Consider the following 7,168-nt stretch of genomic DNA (forward strand, 5'->3'; position numbering starts at 1 on the left):
TTATCAAGTTTTGGATTACAAATCACAAAAAATGCCTATTAACAGAGGTAAGGCAAAGGTAAGCTTATATTAAAAATACACAAACAATATTATTTTGACCACGTAGAAATGCCATTATTGCCGATTTATTCATGTGGTTAGTATCAATAAAAAAGTGTTTTAACAAAGCTGAGTTACGTGAACATTCAACAGTAAGTATTGTAGTGATTACCAATTTGCGAAATTCTTTAATTAATATTTAACACGAAAGTAATACCGACACGATCTAAAATTAAACGCATAGAAATGTCCAACTATTCGCTCCACAAATATCGCACCCGGGGTCAATAATGATGATATTGTTTGCCTAAAATTGGGACCGTAATTTACAAACTGTGATAGAAATCCTACACAGAAGACAGAAATCATAATAAAATTAATTTATGTTGTGAATGCACTTGTTGTCCCTCTTTGCCGATGTGAACTTACAATCATGTCCGAAATATAAAAACTACGATATCCGCCGTGATAATTAATAATTCCTAGTGAATAAAAAAGTGCTTTAATATAGTCTAACAACATTAATTGGAATGTCGGCCGCCAAAACGATCGCGGTGACAAATAATTCACTGAGGCCTTCGATTACGACAAAATTATGAAATGAAAAACGCCTCACTGTTCTAGTAAAATCCGAAAAAAACAATATTGTCACGACGGAGGTTTCGGCGGCCGACATCCCAATTGATGTCGTTCAAAATGACAATACTGATTATTCGGTGTCCGTTAAAAATATTCGATTAACTCGATTAAAAAATACGATTATGCCCGCCACGGATCACGGCGCAAGTAAATAATCATTGAATGGAAATAAAAGTTCAACTTCATAACAATAAATTTCAAGTAATAGTTTTAAATTTCATGCATTTGATCGGCGCTACACGCGAGCGTATTTTTGTACATATAAACCATTATGACACTACTGACATCTGCGAGTTTTAGTTCTCTCTGAAATTAATTTTCCCGAATTTTTAATGTTTTATTTCTAAATGCGGGTACCCGCTGACTACGGATTAATAGTAGACGTTTGAAATACGACTTGTTAAATATTCACCAACACCATCAGGCAAAGAGAGATGGGCTACAACGTAACTGTGGAATTTCGCTGTGAACGACCATACATTTTAGTTTATTAAACGCCTTACGTCGTCGTGAATTGCACTTTTGGCGCACTCTTTTTTAATTTCGTCGTAACCCCCCATTGAAAAATCCTGGCTGCGCCCCTGGATGCGGCAATATTTAAAATGCTGTATTTATTGGCTTAAGTGTGTTCAATGAAACCTGCAGTTGCGACGACTTACGTCTTACGACAATATAAAATCATTACAACTCAAAAACTCGATCAGCGGACTTGAAATGAAGAACAGTGAAACCAAGTGTAACAACACTGAATCCGCCCCGCCGCAGGCCTGTCACTCTAATTCTTTTTAAGGTTTCACCGTTTGAAATATCCCAAGATTTAGACAAAATACGAACAATTGTAATTTAAATTATTGCAAAATCGATCGATCTAGATATCTTGCATTAATTATTTTATATATCACATCACATACCGAGAAAAAGTCGTATGCGGCTTCATAGGTAGTTAGTTTCAGAATAGACAAAAGTACATCGCGTGCACAATTTACTGTGTTTTGATTTCAGTTACTATTGTTGCGCTCGATTCTATGTAGCCTGGTTACTTCTCACGCACATTAAGAGATTGGAGACTTCAAAAACGCGTCCCAATACCCCAGTCCTGACCCCAACCTATATCGGTTAATTGTTACAACTAGTCCGTGCTTTCAAGCAATTAAAGTCTGTAAACAGCGATTAAAGTCTGTAAACAGCGATTAAAGTGCCGCCAGATTCTTCTGTGCCTTTCAAATGCTGCCCCAATATAATTCAACTTGAAATCGGTGAATATCTTTAATAACAATCAACAGACACTTCAAATCAAATCTCGAACCTGAATCAGGAAATTAGAACTTGCCGGGTACCGGAAACGGAACGTTGTTAATGGAACGTAACGTAAATCTTGATACCGGGTATGAGGAACGTAAAGGAACGTTGTTAATGGAACGTTGTTAATGGAACGGTTTTCTGCCAAAATAATAGATAAAACTAAATAGCTTATATGGCACAATTAATCAAATATAACAGCATTACCATTTTACAAGCAATAACAATTCACATCAATTAGCAGATAACCATATGTCACAATTATGTACAGATTAAATCACATAGGATAAAATAGTATTCACAATACTAAAATACAGAATAAATCATACGATAAAACAATATTTACATACCGAATGTTTAGGATCTCCAGGCAACTCAATTCAACAATTATAATCCAAAGTAAATACAACTTAACTTATGTGACTAAATACAAGAAACAGCATTTATCATTCTATTTGGACTATATTACAACCCTAACCTGTATCCCTACATTATATTACAACTCCAGTATGAACCGTTGATTTTAAACCCAATTAATAACTTGAATTCGAATCGTTTATCCTAACCGCGAATAGTAAACCCAATATTAAACACGATAAACAACTCCTAGCGCAATAGATTACACTGTATACAAGACAGAAGGTGCCAACTCCTCGAAGCAGCGTGGCGATAATTTAGAATTCCCGGGATTAATCGAGAAACAGGACTATGTCGCAATAATGCTGCGTCGATACGTTTGCAACGTCTGCGTAACAACGTAATACGTCATCAAATTAGAAACACGTTATGATTCTCGCTAACAACTATTATGGTATATATTTTAAAGAAATCCTAACATAACACCAAATTTTGTGATTTACAATGTCTAAAAAGCGTATTCAATCTGCTGCGAGACTGCTAAAACAAAACTCATGGTGATATCTTCCGTTTTATATTTTAATTTTAATATTTTATAATGCCGCAATCAAGAAATTGGGTTGCGGATCACCTCTTTATCATTTATTTCTTCACCGATTTTTATAATATAGTATTCTAACTTGTTTGTGATGAATGTAAATTAGAAAGATTCAGAAGATTTCAATAACATACTTGCTCTTTAGACTCGATTCATCCACCTCTCTCAGTGATGCATAATCGGACAAATAACTCCGCATGTCTTTTGATGTATTATGATAAACTGTCTTTTCCGCTTTCAAGAAGAGTTTTAGAAAGCTGAACTTTATGCGAGATAATGAACTGTAAGTAAATTTTGTATAATATTGATTTGAATAAATATAGTTGTTCAAACTAAGTCATTAATAAGTTTGAGATTTATAAGTTACGGGAAATGTAATTTGACAGGAGCACAGAGAAGCTATGCTTATACTTTGGATACATAAAATAAAAATATTAATTTTCAGTTCATTGACAAATTATTCAGATTCCCCCCTTATTTACTAACAATACTTTGGAATGAATGGTGTATAATATTGCAACACATCATATAAATTTTATTTATATTCATTGAATAGCACGTTGAAAATACGGCTATTAGGAAATGTAAATATCAAAAATAAGGGGGAAAAGATAAAATTTAACAAATATTCCTGTTTCTAATTACCTTTACGCCCCTCCACGCTCTTGTGATAAGCTATGCTTGTTCTAAAGATACGAGGACAACAACTTGTACTGATATTCATTGACGTTCATTCTATATTATTTGCAGATTTTCAATATTATAAATATTACTTATTCGGAATGATCTGTCAGTGTGCTATGTTTCTCATTATCTAAATTTTAACTAGTGAATTATTTATTAGTGTGTTATATTTTACCTTCAAGTTCTCTATATTCTTCTCTTCCCATCCCAGAGACCTGAAAATATACATTTATAAATAACTTCAGCCAAAGACATTTTAGACATTATATATATACATATAAGAACATGACAGATCATAACTAGGGAATAAACGACAGAGAAATAAGGAATATATTCCCAGATTCAAACACTTATGAACATAAGGCTACTAGCAATAGGGATATAGGCTGACTATAGTAGATTTACAATTGGTGGGATCTCATATATAGTAACCTTCGAAATTTTAGTTTGGGACACAAATCCCATTGTTAACCAATACTACAGGATTCCCGGTTATATTGATGCATATTGATGCACTTGATTCTACTCACTCATATAATAATATACTCGTTATTGGGAACTTAATGCGATTTTAGTTCAAAACACATGTGAACACGAATGTCATGGTTAACTGATACCAAAGGGGGTATACGATTAATTAAGTCAAGTTTATTTTTTCCAACCAGCAAAAAGTATCACAACCATAAAATACGACACAAAGAAAATTTACACCGTTTTACTGGGGAAGGGACGTCGCGGGGAACCAAACTGGCTATCGAGCAGCGACACCCAAGTTCCTAATATTTAATTTAAAAAGTAAGAATTCTATAGTTTTGAAACCACTATATCTTATATTGACGGTGAGTACCGTATATGAAAGAGACCATTTAGTAGAAATTATATAGAAGAGTTTACATTAATTAAGCTATTCTTAATGCACATGATTAGGCATAACATGACGTGACCCGCACTAACAATAGGGAAAATATGACACATATTTCTATGTCTCTATTTTTAAATAGTTATGAACATGGATGGAATGATAACTTAGAACTTCTAGCAAGGGGATAAGAATCAAGAGGGAGTTTACACTTGGTTGAATATAATTCATACAGTATCGTTTTTGGAAATTTTAGTTGCTCTAAGGTGTAAGATTAACGGCGATTCCAGTTTGAAATAGTTGGGAACATCATTGGCATGAATATCAACTGTGAACTACCAGACATATTAGTATATATAGGCACCCTATGATAAACAACAAGTTAAACAAAAAGTTTTAATATTTGCATGGTTTTTGTTGGGGTTGTGCTTTGACCGAATTACACTTAACGAGGCATAGTTCAAATTCTTACAGTATCTCTGCAGATATACACGTGCTGAACTTAAAGTATCAATATGAAAAAAATTCACTGTTTGTCGTAATCTCAACGTGACACCCTATTGCGGTGAAACGCCTTTTATTTATGCTGGCCTAATAACCTTTAAATAGACTGACATTGCAAGATAGTAATTGGCCTTTCGGTTTGGACGATTAAACGAAACGACAGCAGATGGGACAACACAGCAGTTAGCCCTTACGCTGTACTGACTATGCCATCATTCATTGGATATTGCTACAGTTAATTCGTAGGACAGAATATTTAATTCCGCGATACTACGAAATGAGCATGGTTTGGTTTAACAGATTTTGTCATAAACAATTATGAGCGCGCATTGATGCCCAAACTGACAAAAATAAGATCAATTTAATGCATTCTTGTACCTCGACTATTGGGAGGGAACCAAAAAAAGCTTAATTTTTATTTCTAAAACATGGCCCTAGCCTTATTCACTGGATCGACTCAGCAGCCAGAATAAAACGGTAGTTGTGCGAATCATGTTATGATGAAATTTTGAGATTGTAATTTTTAGAAAATTTCATTTGACACACAAACCAAAACTTATACTCAATATATAGAAAGTAATATTTGTATGTAGATTTTCCGAAAAAATTACAATATATCATTTATCTATACTATAGACATCTAAATTGAAAAGCTTTCAAATGATTTGGTTACATACTTGCTCTTCAGACTTGATAGGCCTCCATCTCACTCAGTGATGAAAAGCTGGCACTTGACGAATTTCTTTTGCTACAATGATAAATTGTTCTGTCAACTTTCAAGCAGTGTTGGAAAAAGCTGAAAATCAATATATATGTCATGATTTTGTGCAAGCTAATTCTAAATTTGAGTTAAACTAAATTTCGTTGAGCCAACTATGTCAATAGGTAGTTAATTCAGACAAATGTTATTTGACAGAGACACTGCAAAGCAAAAAATAGACGTTAGTTTCAATAAAATACGTAACGGGTAAATTTCGACATTAGATTTCATAAAAGCCAAACTTTTCTCCGATTTTTTGTTAAATACACAAAACTAAGAAAATTTAGACGAATAAAATTTATTCAGCGATTGCCATTAAATTTCAAATATTATAGATTACCATAGAAATTGCTTTTCATCGACCTTACAGTTACAGGTATATGTAATCATTCAATTTCATAAATACAGCTCCATATTTTATAACATACCAGGTGTAGTTTTCAAACTGCACGAGTTGCAAATATTACAATAAAAGTAAAACACCCAATGAACTTTTATAACTGTTTCATGGAGTATATGACTAATTACCTCTGATCAGTAACTTGTAAAATTATCACCTTGTTCACGATGGGGATCGCACAATGGGGATCGCTATTCAGCAGAGAAGCGAGCAACGAATTTTAGGGGGCGCAAAGGGTACACCAGTTTGATACAAGGTACTATAATAATAGTACTATTTCGGACTTCTGCTTTAAAACACAATTATTAAAACATGGACAGAATCTAAATCTTAAATTTCGATAGAATGCACAGGATCAAATATACAGCGTAACAATGTTGGCTTGCATTGAACTATTTAGCCTTTTAAACGTGAACGTGGGTTGTACTTTTTTGGAACTTTGATTCGAAAGACAATTATTAAAACTTGTGAAAATATAAATCTTACAATTTCGAGGGAAAACACACGATCAAATAAGTGGCAATGCCGACTTTGATCGCAAGACCCGAGACGCGGTGCGCTTGCATCTAATTGTTTAGCATTCTAAACGAAAACAGTGGTGTACAGGAATAAAATATGCGTCGAAAGTCAAATAAAATGTTTAAATGATATTTACTTGTAAAATTCCTCGTTCGTTGCTTTGTGTCTTTGAATCTACAACCTTTAATAGTTTTGCATCTGAAAAAAAGTTAAAATATTGATAAATAAACTGTCGCAGAACTGTAGCTAGCATATTCAATGAACAGCGGGACTGAATCTATCGGATCTTCTGCCAACGCTCCCGCCACGTTTTAAAATGACATTTTATTAATTATCCATTTGGGGTTAGGAATGATTTAAAAATTGAATTCCCAGCGCAATCTGCATTGCTAACTTAAACTGAATAATTATTAATTCTCTTATTTTAAAGGTTGATAGGGTCTTTGTACAAAGATCCAATCTATACAAGGCGATCCGGTAGTATTCGTACCAAGATGGTGCACAACCTGA

This window comes from Styela clava, chromosome 2 (assembly GCF_964204865.1).
Source record: "Styela clava chromosome 2, kaStyClav1.hap1.2, whole genome shotgun sequence".
Lineage (NCBI taxonomy): Eukaryota > Metazoa > Chordata > Ascidiacea > Stolidobranchia > Styelidae > Styela > Styela clava.